The sequence below is a fragment of the Phoenix dactylifera genome, chromosome 14 (assembly GCF_051530095.1).
Source record: "Phoenix dactylifera cultivar Ajwa chromosome 14, Ajwa_hap1_PhDact_Kaust_v1.1, whole genome shotgun sequence".
NCBI lineage: Eukaryota > Viridiplantae > Streptophyta > Magnoliopsida > Arecales > Arecaceae > Phoenix > Phoenix dactylifera.
Genome location: NC_143203.1, coordinates 7497754 through 7517211, shown reverse-complemented (window position 1 = coordinate 7517211; position 19458 = coordinate 7497754). Strand labels below are relative to the sequence as shown.

General features: G+C 40.3%; 1 pseudogene across 1 annotated transcript in view; it reads left to right on the top strand.

Annotated features, from left to right (window-relative positions):
- The window catches only part of LOC120108439 (uncharacterized), a 43910-nt pseudogene extending 25720 nt beyond the window's left edge, over positions 1-18190 (top strand). The window contains exons 8-12 of the transcript XR_016398364.1: positions 3914-3984; positions 4086-4179; positions 4518-4643; positions 4756-4845; positions 17833-18190. The product of XR_016398364.1 is annotated as an uncharacterized LOC120108439 (transcript). The remainder of the gene's footprint in view (positions 1-3913; positions 3985-4085; positions 4180-4517; positions 4644-4755; positions 4846-17832) is intronic.
- The last annotated feature ends 1268 nt before the right edge of the window (positions 18191-19458 follow it).

Here is a 19458-nt window from a genome sequence, read left to right as displayed (position 1 = left end):
TTGAAACCGATCCAGTTGGTTGACATGGAACCAAAACTGCCCCCTAATTTCACATTTCAGTCGGTTTCAGCTGAAACAAACTTGTTTTGTTCTAGTTTAATTTCGGTGCTTTTAGCCAGTTGAGTTTTAGATTTCTTTTATTCTCAACAATTATTATGATAATTTTTAACTTATTTAAGTTGATGGACTATTAAGATGTGAAATTTAGGTGATTTTTCTATCTTTCTTTTGAACTGAAAATAGAGATGTGCATTAAACATGATACTCAATGAGCTAAGACCTCCAGAAAGGCCCTTGTTAGTTATTACAGTACTTTATAAGGACAAAGAACAACTAGAAACATGACATTTCATAGGACTAACATAGTCACTTGATGTCAAGTATATTAGAGATGCTTAATCATGCTAAAAGGCTTAATATATTCATAAATTCTATGAAAAGTTGAAGAAAATATTTGAATGCATGAGCCACCAAAATGCTTCATAATTTCTAAATGTAGTTGATTTTTGAACAATTCAAGTTCAAAGAGTAAATAATATATATTCACATTATAAAATACGAGCATATTTAATAATTTCACTTATACCTGATATTAACTAGGGCGTAAAATTGTCAAAACTACACAAAGAACCTATATAATACAAGAACACTTTGTAATCTTGTGGTAAAATTTCTTGGCTTATTTTTTTTAACCAAAACTCAAAAACTTGGAGTGGAACTTTCAAAATCGCTGAAGTTGCCAAAACAAAAACTCCACAAACCTAGCTGAAATGGAAATAGAGACCAAGTTTTTTGACCTTGAATAGGATGCTAAGATACTGGGTAATTACATAACCCGTCTCATATGTTTCCACTTGGCTAAACAAGTGTACTGAACCCTAGTTTTGCACTCGAATAGGCTCTCGTTCCCTTATTATATTTTTAAGTGTTCATCATTTTAGCACTTCTATATGCATGTCATGTTGGGGATTTTTAGACTTGATAGACCCTTTAGACAATAGCATGTGTTGTTATAATTGATCCAACACAATGATTGTATAGGTCATTCTTTTGCAAACATATATGTCATGATGACTGCGTTGCTACCATAGATTAACGCATCCAATCATTGATTAATTACATCATACGCATGGCCCATGTGGCATGGGATTCTAATCCTTTTCCTAGGCATGTCAATGAATTGTGTTTTGATCCAAATTTGACTTGACTGATGAAATATTGAAGCTTCCTCTTTACCCCTCAAGGTATTGAATGGTTTCTTCTATGGTTGGTTGGAGGTCTTGTCCTAGTGTTAGTGTTCTGCTATTGATAAGGGGACTCTCAGACTTACAGGGATCAACCTAAGGTTCGCCGAACTAGTATCGGGGCTTACATAAGTGCCGATGCTGGTTGACCCTCCAAGTAGTGCTGAGGAGGCCGAGGGTGGCGTAGACGTGGAGAGAGGTGGTGACGTGGGGATAGGGTGAGAGGTCATAGTAGAGGGCGACCGTAGGGACAGGGGATGGGTCTGCGTGAACGCGGGCAAAGATCGATGGCAAGGTTTTGTTTAAGAGAGAGAGGGAGAGGGAGAGGGAAAGGGAGGACCTTGGAGAGCATCAAGGGAGGGGAGGGGGAATAGAGAGGACTCAGAAGGGTGGGCATGGGGGGCTCAAGAGGCTTTAAAGGCTCAGAGGAGGAAGAGAGGAGCCGAATCGACTAGATTGCTTGAACCATTCCGTTTTTTGACCAGTTCGGTTGGTACTATCCGAACCATATGGTTTGGGTCGATTTGGCCTTTAAAGGCCGGTTCGCACCGATATCGATTTTTTTTTTTTTTTAACCACAGCGTGCGCACTGTGGTGCAGAGTGCGTGGCCCGAAAGGGCCACGAGCTCCCTCGAGGCATAGCACCCCGCGTGGGCGCGGTTCTGCCCCGTGCGTTTCCGCACGCGGCGCATTTCCACGGCACGCAGACGCGATTCCCCGCGCTGGGAATCGCCCTGCGAGCATTTTTCCAGCTTGCACAGGGCAGCGTGCCTGTGCAGGCGTGGGCCAGTTTATCCGCGCGGGGCAACACGCGGGTCATAAATGCCATAGAATGGCCTTTTGCCCTTTTTTTTACCCGCCCTGTGGCCCTTTTTTTTTACCCGCGTCTGCGCGCGGATGCACGGACGAGAACCGAAGAGGAAAAAAGAAAAAAACTAGCTCGTACCAGACCGGTTTCGGTATGAACCATCTCGAACCGGACCAATAGGCGACCGGTACGCCTACCAGTACCGGTTCAGCGTACCTTGATTGAAACTGTATTTTTAGACATTTTAGATGTCATAGTTTACAATGAATGGTATTGACCATCAATTTGCTCGTCACATTAGTCATTTTGACTCCATGGCTTCAAGCAACTGTGATGTTTTCTGTCTCCCTCAAGCAGTTAGTCAGCAGATATTTCCTCCTTCCAACACCAGTCTGTTTGCTAGAATTCCTGTATGAAGGAGATTAGGCCAGGGGAGATGCACTAGCTGTTTTGCTGCATCTGGGAGTAGAGGGCCCAGAAAGGAAAGCAAATTGAAATACCTTAAATTCCAAAATATTGTCAAATTTTTGTCCGTTCCTCCCAGATTTTGATGAGCAATAGCCAGTGCGTCCCAAAACAAAGATGGTTTTTCCATTGTCTAGATGTGTATAATCCATACAATTTTATTAATGTTTCCCCATTTTACAGAAAGCAGAGGAGGAAGTTCCATAGTTAAGGAAATCATGTTTCCTGGTAGCAGTGCTTCACTTATGCTTCATCTAATATAATCCACACAGTTTGTTTCTTAGTGCTTTGATGTATTTTAGATAACTTTAAACTTACATTTAGTTAATGTTCTGGAACTTATGCAGGGGCGGCCCAATACATTTGGAGGCCTAAGGCGGATTCAGTGAATGAGGCCTTTTTTTTAAAAAATAATTTTTTTTAATAAGTATAAAATACTTAGAAAAAAGATATGAAAATAGATAGCCATCAAGTACATTATTTCAACAAAAATGCATGTATGCAAGATAAAAAGTTTTTTCAGTTTAATATAATTTTTGAATGAAAGCACGGAAAAGTAAATATGCTTAAGGAAGGGCTCATAAAACTGATTAAATAACTGAGATAATGCTTCGCAATACTGTTTACCATGTCAAGCAAGAGCAGAGTAGGAAAAGGTTATCCCATGGCACTTCATGGTCAAGGTAAAGGAAAGAATTTGTCCAGAAAGGAGCCTCTCCATGAGAGAAAGTAGGGGCATTATGGAAAATTCACTCTATCTAATTAATAAAAGTCCCATCCCACCATCTCCCCTTCAAGTGAGTACCGAAGCAGCCACTGCAACATCACCGCACAGCAGCCATTCAACCTCCCCTCCCTCCTTTTCTTTCTCTACCCTCCAAGAAGTCCATCTCCAATCCCCCTATCTTTCTTCCTGATGGCCCAGCTGGATCAGGAGTAATGTGAGGGAAGGAAAACCAAGACCAAAACCAAAAAAGAGAAGGGATGAAAGATAAGAGTGGCTTCAGACGTGGATCAAGCCGACCAAATCCCTCCTCTCTCTCTCTCCACCCAAAACAAAACTACTGTCCCCAACTTCCCAAACCCTCTGCAGGCCAGGAAACTCTCCACCTCCCTTCCATCAAGGGGGAAGACGCGAAGCCAGCTCCTGTTCCCGTTTTCTATGGGGCCTTTGCTTCCTTTTGGTCAGCCTCCCGGAGGCCTTCCATTGGCCCGAGGCCCTAGGCGACCTCGGTCGCCTAGGGCTCGGGCCAGCCCTGAACTTATGAATGCCATGAAGTTCTGCTGATACGTGGATGAGAAAGTTGCATTATTCTTGGTTAATAACTGAATGTTTCTTAGAGAGCATGAAGATTAAAAGTCCAATTGTTTCGCTACTAATAATATTCTGGTACAGGTTGCCGCATTCAGAGCAACATTAGAGGAAATATCTGAGTCATCGCTTCTAGTTCATGTTGTGGATATCAGGTAACATCTTGTCACATGAATGAATAACCGCGCTTTATATTGCATTCACATCCAGTTACTAAGCATGGTGAATTTTTTCTTTTTGATTCTACCAAGTTCAGCCATCCATTAGCTCAGCAACAGATGGATGCTGTCGATAAGGTTCTACAAGAATTAGATGTGGCGTCAATTCCAAAGTTGGTTGTGTGGAATAAGGTAGGACTATATTAAATTTCTTCTTTCTCATATTTGTGAATATTATTAGTTTATGTATAGCAATAAACTATTTGCTTATTCTATATTCAGAATATTTTGGTAAGTAGTATGAGTTAATACCTTATTTTCTTAAAAGGAACATATATGGGATGATAATTTTTTCCACTATCAACTGTCACACTCTTGATGGTTCCTTTTGTAGTAAGGCAAATTTCTGGTATTTTCTCTATCTAATTTTATTGCGAGATATCACCTTAAATGCTGGCAGATGCACTAATAAGAAATGCTGGCTACATGAATCCAGTTGCGTAGTTATAACTGTGTGATGCTTGCTGCAGGTTGACAAGACTGATGATCCACAAAGAGTAAAAACTCAAGCTGAAAAACAAGGTGTAGTTTGCATATCAGCAATAAATGGTGATGGTCTAGAGCAATTCTGCAATGCAATTCAAACAAAACTTAAGGTATAAGTTGCTTCCATTGCTTATTTTTCTAAGATTTGTGTATAATCTATTTAGTCTCAATATGGAGGGCTTAATTCTAGTCATTGAGTTTCATTCGGAATTATTTTCATAGGATTCATTGGTACCAGTTGAAGCTTTTGTTCCATATGACAAAGGGATGCTCCTGAATACCATACATCAAGTTGGAATGGTGGAGGAAACAGTAAGTATCATGTTAATGACCTATAAACTTGCTAATAATTTGGTACAAATTACAAAACATTATAAATACCTAAACTGAAAACATATCTGTATGTGGCTTGATGTTGATTGGCAAATCATGGATGACTTGGTGACTTTAATAGACTCGGTTCATTTGAAGCGCGCACAGAGACAGATAGAGGGGGGGAGAGAGAGAGTATGAGGTTTTGAGAAGCAAGGCCAGGGATGTTCTTAGAAGGCAATATATACACAAAAATGGGCTGTCTATTCTAAAACACATTGGAAACAAGCATGCCAATTAAGATACAAGGGTATGTAGGTTAACATGTCTTGTAACTCTCCTACTTCCTTCCCTCCGTCCAAAACTTATGAAGGATCATTTGTTAAGCATTTCTTAGTGGATGCTATAAAAATCTCTCTTTTGGAAGAATTCCACAAGCTTCCTAGCTGACTTAGTGTGAGTGGTGTAGTTGGATCTTGGTGTTGAATAAAAAGTGGCAAGCGATCTCAATGCACTTCATTTGTTTAAACAACTGTTAAAAATTTGAACACCTTTCAAGTTATCTATGCTAATAAAATTGCTGAAATTCTGAGCAAAGTTTCAGAAAAACAGTTGTAGGATGTTGGCAAACAAGGTACCACATGGTGCTTAAGCATTCTTAGGTAGGCATCTATGAAATTCATATCTATAAATATTTAAAAGATAGATAAATTCATAATAATAAAAAAAGAAAAATGTGGAAACAGATCAATAAAAATCAATGAAAATAAGAAAAACTTATGAAGGAGTCACTAATGAAGGTGCTACATATCTAAGGCTTGGGCTTATGCGGGCCACCTGGGCACCCATTATGCAACTTGTCTGCATATCAAGGCAGCCTAGACTCTATGCGGGGAACTTGGGAGGCTGCATATGCATATGTGGCTGCATAGGCTGCTTTTTAAAATGCTAGCGATTCTGAGTGTCTCCATGTTCCTGAGGCTTAACTTAGTTACAGCTGAACCACTGTTAAATAAATATACATTACAGTTCAATGCTTCAATTCTTACTCTTAAGGGAGAGAAACAAGAGAAGTGCAATGCTCAAACTTTGTGTTTATCAATTTTATGTTGAACTATGGAAACAAAAAAAAAACTCTTCAATCATATTGGAGGATCACAAACACCCACACTACCTCTCACATACATTGCATGTGCCAAGGATGTCATGAAGATAATCACGTGTACATGCCAAGAAAATTTCTTACTTGATCTGGATCTATTGCACTTTATTAGATCTAGATCCAATCTCCAGAGAGAACAGCCTGCTGTCGTGTTCTTAAATCGCTGTCATCTCTTGCAACAGGAGAAATCCAGCTGATCTTTTATTAGACAATAAGAAAAAGGTATGAGAAAGAACAGGGAACATAGGAACTAGAAGGGCTGGTGGAAACAGAAAAGAGATGAGTTGTTCAGTCACAAATTTGACTGGATAATTTTCTATGTTATTAAATTAGGGTGACCACTAAACAAGGGTAGATGATGACAAACATGTCCCTATAGTACATCTAACAGAAGAAATTACTATATTAGGTGTTTGACACTCCCCCTCATGCTAGAGTGTACATGTCATTATTAAGTCCAAAATTTAAGATTCAGTAAGCACTTGGACTAGTCTTGAAATTTAAGATTCAATAAGAACTTGGTTACTCTTTGAATTGATTGAGTTGAATTTTGGATCAAGTTCTGAGCTTTTCAATGTTGATTGGATATCTATTTTAGGCACATCAAAACTGTTTCTTTCAGCTTGAAGTAGCTGGATATGACTCCTTTCAAGGGACCGATTACAAATTTGGCATTAATTTTGGTTTAATTTTTGGTTACTTTAAAGAGATATAGTATTTGGTTTGTTTGCATTGTAAGGGTTTAGAATTGTCTAGGGTTTGATTTTATATGCCTTAAATCTTTATGTAGAAACATGATAGGCTTTATAAGAGTATTTTTATATATTAATTTGAATGGGAAACATGAAGCTATTGGTAGGTCCATTATGGTTGAGGAGTCATGTATCCTTCCAAGACCCTTTGTTTCCTTTTCCTCTTCTTCTGTCCCTCTCGCTTTAAGAATGTACTTAGTGTTGCTCGGTATTAGAACTCAAGGCCTTCTGCAACCTTTGGGAAGCTTTTGCATTACATTCTTTCTACATGTTAATTGATTAATAGTTTGGTTCATAATTCACCAAGCCTTTTCAATAAGAATATCAAATTGCTTAGACATCCTAGCCAAATGCTATAGTGTTCTCTAATTGTTTACCATACTAACCTCTTTCACCAATCAAGTTGGACACCATAATCTTTTATGAGTTAACATACAATAGAGTTTTTTATGACTAAGATCTTATAGTTTGGAACCGTACCATGTGATCAACAACTCTCCTGCATCCTGTTAGCACTCAAAGAGCATACTCAAAATTCAGTTATTCTGTCAAGCTTTCTATTTGGTACTTCACCCAGTTAGTAAACCGAAAGCAGACAATTTTTGCAAGATGATTCTCAATAAATTACTATGTTTCTTCTCCAAGGTTTGGTACTGAAACTTTCTAGGATGACTCTTTTATTCTGTGCCAATGGCACGTGGCTCTTCCTAAAAGTGCTTACCTTTCTTGGTTGATCTTAGACCATCAGTATTTCTTTTCAGCCTTCACCTTCACCATCATGCATTGTTTTCCCACCCTCATATCGAATTGGTTTCATTGATCATCATATGATTGATGTTCGAGAATATTTTACTACCAACTCTCAACTTGATATTGACCCTTTGAATTGTTGCAGGATTCTCAGTTTGGCAGCTTTAGGTAATAAAAAGACATGCTACAGAACAGAACCTACTGAGCTAGCCAGATCCAGAAGTGAAAATTGTCGTAGAGAGAAATCCTATAAATGTCTTTCAAGGAATTGACCTGATTCAACCATTTCTCAAGAACAATAGCTAAGGGCCTTGAGACTACCCCTTGGATCTCGAACTGACATGCTGATGGTCATGATTTTAATAGTGATTTGGAGATCTCATAGGCAGGTGTTGTCATTACTTAATATGCCACAGGTTCAAACTTATGAAACTATGAAACCATCCCAATGTTAACCCAAGCATTAAAAGGGCCTATACTGGGAGGAACTACGGCTTGTTTCACTATAATTTACTTCATTCAGTTGTCAGGAAGAAAATATATGATAAATGCCACACTAAAGTATGATCCAACTAGCCAAACTCCAGTTTAAACATTGTATTTCTGTCTCACCCCCCATCCATCATCTAACTCGTTTTCTTTGGTATTTATTAAAAAAAAATAGTGCGTCAGCTACTCCACTAGTCTGCTTAGATTTTTCTTCTTTTTCCCATACTCTTCTTTGAGTTCTTTCCAGAATATTTTGATATCTTTTTCTAATGGTTTAAGATCCACCAACAAGGTAGAAATATGCCACCAGTCTGGAGTAAAAGTTGTGTGATTGTCACTGCTATTTTACAGTTACAATCTTTCATCGGATTTGCCACTGAAATAAAGTTACCATTATCTAAGTGTAATCTGTCTCCTTTCTACACCTACCAGACTAGTGAGCAAATTCCTTCCCTGTTGGTATTACACTTCCCCATTCTCTTACAATCGCTGAACATTTTCTTTAAACCTATCGTGCACCAAAAAGGGAAAAGATGCAACAAAAAAAAAAAAATGAAGGGCCGAGGAGATATTTAAAGTTACCTTCTGTACAAATGGCATGATCTTTTGGGAAAAGGGGAAAGGTGAATTTAAGATCAGTAGTAGTACATGATTCACTTAGTAAACTTTCTTTATGCAAAGCCCCGATGACAAGTACTCCTGTATTAATTTGCCTATGAGAAGAATGGCATTTGAAGTCCTTCCAGATCATAATGACAGATAGGTCATGTTGTTATGCTGTCAGAAATTAGCCTACGCTTGGAACTGCAACGAGCCACCAATGTATGCACACATCTTTATATAATCAAAAGCCGTGATTTATGCATAATACTTTTTTGTACATTGCTTCCCATCTCATTATCCATTTAAAATGATTTCTGTATATGCTTCTTCACTATCCAAATTTAATATCTCGATATTCCTGTTGCTTACATCTTTGTGTGGCTCTTTCAAGTGGATAAGATGTTTGTGACAAAATAACTGGAAGATGTTATTATCTCAAAAGAAAGAAAATATTCATGTTTAATTTCCTAAATATATATATATTAATTATTGAAGGAATACATGGAGAATGGGACTGTAGTGAGAGCACATGTGCCCCTTCCACTTGCAAGGTCACTCACACCAATGAGGCAACAACATGTGGCTTCAGGTTGCTAAAAATATGATAAGCTTATTTCTCTAATAGCTTCTTGCCAGTTTTCTTCTCAGGCCCCCTGTTCGTGAATTGAGATATGGTAAATATTTTGTATATATTTTGGCCAAGATTTAGCGTAAGAGCTTGATCTTGTTGTAACATTATACTCATGTAGATAAAACTAAAGATATCTTAATTGATGACATGAAATTTTATGATTATTTTGAATCAAGAAATTGCCTTGTGTAGTTTTAAAGTTTGTGTGTTTGTCTTCATCAGTTGGATTAACCATACTAGTTTTTTATTTGGGGTTGTGAATTGTTCAAGCAAGAGAATGCAAGACTCGTGGCTGTGACTGTTGGGGCTGCTTCTATGTTTTAGTTGGGCTGAGCCCGTGAAACATGACCCATCTTGCACTTGTGATCATAGCATGTGTGATCTTGAAATTTTGCCTCCCAGTAGGACATGATTGGGAATACAGAGATTGACTGGAGTAAAGTAGATGTTGCACATCTTTCCTTTTTCTTTTGTTGGTGAGAGTACATCTTTCTTTGTCTGGTAATTGCTGGAAAAACTTCATCCATCATTTCACCTTGCTCTACGATGCGCTATTCCTTTTTCATATTTACAAAGAGAAAAAGGTCTACTTTAATTAATAAGAGTAGTTGGACCAAGATAAAATAGTTTTCAAGGTAAAAAGAGCTGGTATATGAAGACAAAAAAAGATTTTATTTGATTGGTGGTTGGGGCACTTAACTACATTCTAGTTGGCGGATATTGGTCAACTAGTTTTTCTATGCTTCGTTGGAGCTTTATAATTAAAGTTGCACTGCAGCTCAAGTAGCTTTACAACTTAAATTGCATTAGTTGACTTAGAAGAAAGTTCACTTCTTGTATTTAGAGAAGAGTTTGGGCAAAATAAAGATGAAACGAAAAAGATGGAGAGGAGAGAGGGTGTGGCCTTACCTCACCTTATGACCATGGTAGTCCATGGCACTATGTCCTTCACTAGGGCCCTCTTGAAAAGCCCCTCAATGGAGTCTATGTCCTATGTCTTGATATAGGCAAGGATCAACAAAGCCCAAGATATGGTATTGCTAACAGACATTCCTTCAAACACCTTGCAAGTGGACATCACGTCGAAGCACTTGATGTACATAGAGATAAAGGGTATTTTGAATGAAGAGGTTGGTATCAAAATTATCAGTGTCAAGGGCATAGGTATGGACCTAGACGCCCATTGGTAAGGAGCATGCAATGGTGCAGGCCTTGAGAAAGGCGGAGAAGGTGAAGGAGATGGGGGCAAGGAGCCAAATATAGTGCATAACACTGTAGTGGTGGAACATGTGGATAGTGATGACGAATGAGGAGATGGGGTGAAGGAGGAGGGCAGCACAGCAAATGAAGGCAACCAAGAGGAAGTTGAGGAGCGGGTAAAAAGGAGACCTAGGAGAAGATGAGGAGCGGGTAAAAAGGAAGTTGTTGCAATAAAGGTCAAGATAGATGAGGTAGCTGTAGGGCGTCTAAAGGTGGGAGACCTAAGGAGGCATTAAGGATGGTGGCAGGGAAGGACTCAAGAATGGGGCAGGAGAGGAAAGGGAAAGGAAAAGAAGAGATTACGGAGATGGCTAGGCGCAACCAGTGAGGTCTAATGGGACAAGGTCAAAATGGGGCACTAGACAAGAGGGACGCGATGACATAGAGTGTGGTGCTAAGATTTTAATTGAAATGGAATAGGAAAAAAAAATAATTAAAATATATAGTCGAGCTGCTGTAACTTGTCTTATGACCATTTTAACCACAAGTCAACCTACTGCAAGACAACCCTAAATTGCAGGACAAGCAAAACTCAACTTACTCTACAATTTAAGTTGCAGCCATCCAACTTAACTTTGTAATTTAAGTTGCAAGCATCCAAACAAGTAAATTGGTCACACACTTGTAACTGAAGCTCCATGCGAGTTTACGTACAGGACTCCAAACATAGCACCACGTTTTGATGCTTTCTAGATATAATAATTTTTTATCAAGTTTTTAGAGACTACTATAAATATCAAGATCATTTGAGTAAGATCCAGATATATTTTTGATTTTTTTTTACTTTTTTTGTTTATTTTATCCTGCAAAAAGTATATTAATATTTTAACCCTCCTTAATTTACTTTTTCGATACTCCAAGCATGTCCCATAAAATCTTGAATTTTAGCTGTCTCGATGCTTTTGTAAAGATGTCCGCAACCTGCTCCTTTGTCTTGCAGTATTTTAGCACAATCTCCCTGTTTGTAGTTGATCCTTGCAAGAAGTGATATTTGATTGCAATATGCTCCATCCTGTTGTGAAACACATGAGTTTTTGCCATTGTGATTGCTGATTGTTGCTGCCGAATATCTCAGTAAGCTCTTTCTATAGCTCTCCGATGTCTGCAAGTATTCTTCTAAGCCACATTGCTTGAAAAGTCGAGCTTACTGTTGCAACATATTCTGCTTCAGCTGATGACTATGCCACTGTGTCATGTTTCTTCGATGCCCATGAGAAAATTTCAGATCCTAGCGTAAGCATAGAGCCTGAAGTGCTTTTTATGTCGTTCATTGATCCAGCCAAATCACTGTCAGTTGGGTTTGTAGCATATGCCGAACTCTTTCATGCCGTGAATGTATTGAGTATTCTCTTTGCTACTCTGTAGTGAATCTGGCTTTGGTTCTGCATGAACCTTGATAGTTAGCTTGTTCATCTGCTTCTCATTGCAGAGCGCGCAGATAAATCCTTGAGAAGCCTCATAGCCAATCTTAAAACATAGGCAGGAAGAGTGTTTCTTTAGGAAAATATGAGCATTATGCTTCTTCCAAATGCTCAAGTGACAGTTGAACTAAGTGATGCCTAGCTGGTTGAAGAAACCTTTTAACTCCATGATTTTTTCATTTAGTCCAAAGAAAAGCGAGGCTAGCAGGTTGACCGCAGAAACGCAGAGGATCTAATGCAGCACCAAATTCTCTTGGAGAAGGGACAGTATAGAAGAAAATAAAGCAGATGTTTCTGAAGTGTTACTATACAGCACACAACCATTAGTAAAAGACCATCCCTGATTCATCAAATTCTCCTATGTATTTAATCTGTTTTTTGCCCCCAAACTGCAAAAAATGTACATCCACATTATTTTGTGGTCCTTTGACTCATCCGCTTTCTTACTTTTAAGGTCAGCGAATCTTGCCATTCTTCTATCACTTACCTGATTTATATTATCAAAGCAAGTGATCTTTATATGATAGCAGATGTCGGTGCTACAACATTCGTTGCAAAAAATTCTCCAACTTTTATTAAAGATAGCCCAATGTCACTTGCACCTTATGTAGGATTAAATACAGTCATAGCAGTAGAAAAATCAAGAGTAATCCATGCATGAGCATGTTCCCTTTTTGAAATGGTGGAAGCGGCTATTGTCCCTAACAATTATTTCACGTTCATAAAAACCCGAAAGTAGCTTTGTCACATTATGGCAATCATTACAAACTCGCAAGTTTTTTACAACTCGGATCGGCGACCCTTGTTCCGCATTTATAAGACCAAAAGCAATTGCCAATCTCTCACTATGGAGAGCCAACTCTGCTTCTTTATCTCTCTCTTCTATACACAACAGAACTTGTGAGGTGTCAGGAATGTATCCTGCACATTTCAATCTTTTACCCATCTCATTCAGTTTATTATAGATTGCTTCAGTCTGGGGGTGAGAAGTATCCCCCACAGCAAACTCATGAACCACACCTCCATGTTCTACCATGCTAGAACCTGGATCCTTTCTAACTCCTCTTTCCTTCATCAGACCCCTCATCTTCGAGACACTGTCCCAGAGGCCAGCAGAAGCATATATGTTGGAGAGAAGGACATAGCACCCAGAAGCCTCAGGTGCCAGTTCAATCGCACGCTTAGCAGCAAATTCACCAAGCTCAACTTTTCCATATTTCCTGCATCCGCTAAGTAAACTCATCCAAATTATCTCGTTTGGTCTCATGGGCATCTGATCTATCACATCTCTCGCCTCTTTTAGACGCCCAACTCGACAGAGGAGGTCCACCAGAGAACCATGGTGTTCGACTGTTGGCTTTATACCATATTCCTTGCTCATGAGATCAAAATACTGACGCCCTTCATCCACCATTCCCGCATGACTACAGGCACTCAGCACTCCAACAAATGCTATAGAATGGGGTCTTATTCCAACTCTCTGCATCTCCATGAATAACTGTATAGCATCATTAGCCATACCATGCATTCCTAAGCCCATGATCATCGCAGTCCAATGCCCCAACTTCCTTCTGTGAATCTCCTCGAAAACGGAGAGAGCACTCTCAATGCTGCCACACTTCGAATACATATCTATAAGACAAGTTCCAAGAACACCATCTACCCTAAATCCATTCTGCCTAATGTAACTATGAACTGACTGGCCCCTTTCGAGCAGAGCTAACCCAGAGACAGCTGAAAGGACGCTAACCAATGTCACCATATTCGGAACAAGTCCTGCTGCAAGCATCCTCTCATAAACAGAAAGAGCTTCTTTAAAACGCCCATTCTTATCAAACCCTGTGATCATCGTGTTCCAAGTGATGACATTCTTCATGGGCATCCGATCAAACAACTCTCTAGCAGATTCAAAGTCCCCATTTTTCATGTACCCATCAATCATCGCATTGCAAGAGACCACATTCTTCTCGGGCATCTGTTCAAAAATCTCTCGAGCAATTGTAGTTTCCCCGCATTTCGAGTACCCATTGATCAATGATGCCCATGAGAACAAATCCCTTTCCGGCATTTCATCAAACAACCCCCTCGCCACCTCAATCTGGCCATTCCTCGCGTACCCGTCAACCATCGAATTCCAAGTAACCAAATCTCTACACGAAATTCTATCGAACACCTCCCTGGCAGAGACCAAGTCGCCACATTTACAGTAGAAGCTGACCAAACTACTTTGAACGAAGCCATCCGGGCCGAAACCCAGCTTCAGAATCAACCCATGGATCTGCTTCCCTTCTTGGACGGCATTCAACCGAGCGCACCCTTTGATCACGCAGGGGAGGGTGAAGTTGTCGGGGGCGGCGGAGGACCGGCGAAGCATGTCGGAGAAGAGGGCAAGGGTGGTGTGGGAGTGGTGTTCTTCGACGCAGCGCTTGATGAGGGCGTTCCAGGAGAAGGCGGTGGGGTGGGGGATTCGGGCGAGGACGGAGCGGGCTTCGTCGAGGGTGGCGAGGACGGGGCGGGAGTGGAGGGCGAGGAGGCGGGAGGAGAAGGCGGGAGAGTGGGGGAAGAGGCCGGTTTTGATGGAGGCGGCGTGGATTTGGTTCAGCTCGCGGGGGGTTTGGCAGAGTTGGAGGAGGGCGGCGAGGTGGGCGTGGTTTATGGATAGCGGAGGCCGTGGCTGGGTCTGGGTGGCGGAAGGTGAGAATGAGTGGTTCATCATGGGAAGCCCGTTGTCTATTTTTTTTCCAGTTCAACTCAACTATTTTGCTTTTTAAGCACACAAAATATGCGAGAGAGGGGGACCGGGGTTGTATACTTCGCGCAAAAGAACGATTCCCCATATTAATTGATGAATATATATATATATATATATATATATATATATATATATATATATATATATATATATATATATATATATATATATATATATATATATATATATATATATATATATATATATATATATATATATATATATATATATTGGTACATCGGCGACTTACGTACAACGAGTATGGTATAGCCTATAAAGTCAGAAAGGAGAAAAAATTGTAAGGAATATGGACTAGAGACGTGGTTCTTCCAGATAAAATAGCCGGAGTGATGAGCCATATAGAATGCCACCCAATCCGCAATACTATTTACTTCTCTGTAAACATAAATAGCCTGATGGGAGGCGTACTCACCCAAAAACTACAGATGTCGTGAAGCAGCCGCATCCCACTGGCAGCACAATCTAGATCCTGGATCTACTCGATCACCGTGGCTAAATCTCTCTCAAGGATAATACTGTCCGCACCAAGCACCTGCCTAGCATAGGAGACTCCCACCCAAGCGGCTCTGATCTCGGCACCGACGATGGACTAATCGAAAATCCGCCGAACCCTGGCCGTCACTAATCTGGCCTCCTGATCTCTGATGACAAACCCAGCACCACTACTGCATCCACCCTGCTCAATGCTACCATCAAAGTTCATATTAAAAAAACCAGAAGGTGGAGGCTTTTAGGATACGAGCACAATTCTAGATGCTATAAGAGCGAAATGAGAGCCCAAGATTTTCTTAACTAACTTAAGGGACGATGATGCAGTGATTGATGTCAACGACCTCTGCCTTATAAAGTAGGGTTCTTTCCATGAATTTGAGTTCAAAGAATATGTATGTAGGTGTATAATTGCTTCTCAATTTCTTAAGAGCATACAAATTCATATGCTCATCTAGAACCTGGCTCCAAATGTTAAAGAGTTGCTCATCTTCCTATATTCTCTAGATCCTTTTGTGGTTGGATATGAATGCCAAATTAGAACTCTATATTTCTAGGCTTGGATAATTGGGTTCTTTTTAATTGAGCCACATCCCAGTCCAAGGCGCACAGTTCTTTTTTGAACCCAACCAACCCTCGATTTGACTTGATATTTGAAACTTTAGGCCCAACCTTGCAATAAAGTCAAAGGCCAGCACCAAGTTAAGCAGATTAGCCTTTATTTGTTAACTTTCAGAACCGGGAAATTTTTTGTTAGGCGCTTAGACTGCTAAACGATCGCTCGAATGGTAATTGGGTTCGATTCGAAGCGGCATTGGCTCTCGCATCAACCTTGTATTGGCAAAGCCATGATTCCGCGAGCTCGGACTTAGTTTGCTTGGACCTAGGCTCTAGTCTAGATGGTGTAGGGTGGGAATAGATAGCAAGTGGGGATTAACCTCTCCTGGTCTAATAAAAAGAAAGACAGGTTAGGGCTTGGGGTTTAGGTGATGTCTTGAGGGAGGTTTTGTAAAGGAAGAGACATAGGGATGGGCTAGTGTAAGTGGTCTCACTTATGGCGCTGGAGAGAGAGAGAGAGAGAGAAAGACCAAGAAAGATAGCAGAGGGAAAGAGAACCAATATGACAAAAGCGACACAAACATAGAGAGATAGGAAGAGAGAATTGGGGGGGCGGCGGGAGAGTAGCCGTACTTGAATGATTGTGAAAATTGCAACATGCAGATAGGAGCAGCTTGTATCAACTTGTTAGTTTAGAAAGTAAATCTCATCCAGAATCTTATAAGTATGGAAAGGAAAATGATTGAAAGCTAATGAGAGGCAAAATGGATCGTCCTGCTCTAGCGTGGAACCATCCAATTCCTGCCGAGCAAACCTCAGAGTCGAGCAGGCTTCAGTCCCACTAAGAGCCAGCCCGATTTCGGACCCCGCCGAAGGCCGAGCCGACCTCGGCCAGAGGCCCAGCCGACCTCAGCCCCCGCCAAAAGCCGAGCCGACCTCACCAAACACATGTCGCGGCCTCCAAGCCTGCCCGACGACCCGCGCGTGCGCCCACGCTCGCACATATGACCGAACATCCTGACTTGCTGACCACGCCATGACATGTCAACCAAGGACCATGGCTTGCTGCCAAGAGCCATATCCTGCCACACTTGCCAAGAGCCATACTTTGCCACACCGGCCAACACCATACCATGCACAAGGACCGCCCAAACCGTGTGCCCCAAGTGAGCCCTAGCCTTGGCTACACACCACCTGACCAAGACCATCTCCTCTTACGATGAGGATAGACCATACCTTAACCACCTAGGTACCCTTGTGAGGACTATAAATAAACCATATCAAAAACACTCGGGAACTTTTTTTTTTCAAAATACTCTGCTAACTTAGTCATCGGAGGGCCTTTGCCGGAATCTCCAGCCAAGACTTTGTGTAGGTACCCTGGAGCGCAGGACATGGCTCCCTTTCTCCCCTTTTTTCCATCTCGGCCGGCGTCTTCTCGGCTTCCTCCGGCGTGATCACCTCAGGCCATATTTCAACCACAACAGAAGCCTCTCCTAATAAAATAGTAGAGATTTCCACAGAACGATAACACCTTTAGATTCGAGAACTACGGCTAGAGAATATGCTTGTTTGGATACAATATTAGATAATTAGAGGAATTCCATCATTTGAAGTTGTCATGTATTGGGTCAAGAAATTAAGATCTTCCTGAGCCCATCAAGTCAAAAATGCCTGCTAATCTGCTCAAAACTAAGCCAAGCCAATCAAGCTAACTAGTTAATCTAGATTTGCCCAATGATACTTTAAATATTTGGAAAGAAGTCTGTGTCAAAGCCAGCTAGCCTATCTCCAGTATATATTGCTGTAAATAGAGATTTGATTTTAAAATGTATTTTCCATAGTTAGGCTATATTATATTTATTGCATGTTTAGATTAAGGAGTCTTAATTGTTGTAATTAATCTCTTTTCTATATAATGACATGGTATTAGAGCCTAGCCATTTTTTTCGTGATTCTCTTGTCTTCTTGGTACTCGACATTATAGAATTGGTTCTGTAATTTCTTCGAGCTTCAGAGTGGCATAATTTTGTTGCATAATCTTTCTTTGTTCAACATGTCTTTTGAAAAATCTAAGTCTTCTTGCATCTATTTTTCAGGAAAGAATTATTTTACTTGGGAATTTCAATTCCAAACATTTTTCGAAGGCAAAGAACTACAGGGACACCTTGATGGGTCTGATTCTAGACTTACTGGCAGTGCTAAAGTAGCAGAGTGGGAGATGAAGGATGCACGCATTAGGAGTTGAATTTTGGGAACTACAGAATCCCACATAATTTTGAATCACTGCCCCTATAAAACAGCCAAAGGTATGTGGGATTATTTGAAACGGGTTTATAACCAAGAGAATGATGCTAGAAGGTTTTAATTGGAATTTGATATTGCAAACTACAATCAAGAGAGCTTGTCTATTCAAGAATACTACTATGGTTTTATTAATTTGTGGACTGAATACTCTGATATTGTGTATGCCAAAGTTCCTATGGAGTCATTGTTTGCTATTCAAAAGGTCAATGAAATAGGCAAGAGAGATCAGTTTCTGATGAAATTGCATCCAGATTTTGAAATTGTTCACTCTAACTTAATGAGCCAATCTCCTACACCATCTTTGGATACTTGTTTGAGTGAGCTTTTGTGAGGGGAACAGCGCTGCTTTACACAGGCAGTTATGGAACAACAGAAGGCTTCCACAGGTTCTCAAAATATTGCCTATGCAGCAAATGGGAAGCGAAAGGTCGAGATATGAGGAATGTTAAATGTTGCAGTTGTAAGGAATTGGCCATATTGCAACTCACTGTCAGAAGAAATTTTGCAATTACTGCAAGGAGAAAGAGCACATCATCACAACATGTCTGATGCGACCACAAAATCGCAATCAAAGAGCATTTCAAGCTATTGTTAGTTCTCCAGCTTCTGATTCTTTGGATTCTCTCTCTAATGCAACGATGTCTTCACAAACTTCTTCAACTACAGTTGCTGCCTCTGGTTTTCTAACACCTGAAATGGTTCAACAAATGATCTTCTCTATTTTTTCAGCTCTTAGACTTACTGGTGATGGTAAATCTCCTTCAAACCTTTGGCTCTTTGATTCTGCAGCCTCAAACCATATGACCCATTCCTCCAAGAATCATTCTAATGTCAAACACTATAATGGCAATATACAAATTCATACTGCAAATGGGGATTTGCAATCCATTACAGCCATTGGTGAAGTCTCTTCCTCTTTGAAAGATGTTTTTCTTTGTTAACGAGAAAGCTCGTCAAAGGATTGTTTATGCCATTAATATATGGTAAGACACCCATTGCCGATACTAAGTAGCAGTCAAAAATTTGTATCCATTTTTCATGATATTATGCATGGATCAGATATATCAAATTCTCCCCTTCAATCCAAGATGCAGGCAAAAAAAATCTGATCATAGCCTGTCATCTAATCCCAGTTCCTCCGAGACGTCGATGAATCCTCATCATCCGTCTCTTCCAGTTAAATGCAACAATAATGGAATGCATCGGCCGGGCACAGCTACGCATGGAAGACGGTCAACTTTACTGAATTGAACAAAGTGGTTTTCTTTACCTTTTCGTTGATCCTCCTGACGGCATCGGTACACTCATAAGATAAGGGTTTCTATTTATTTTTCCTCAGCCTATTGGATAGGATCTTTCGGTCGTAGGCCAAGTAGTCCAAAGGCTAAACGGCATATTTATTCATCTGCACCTGAAAG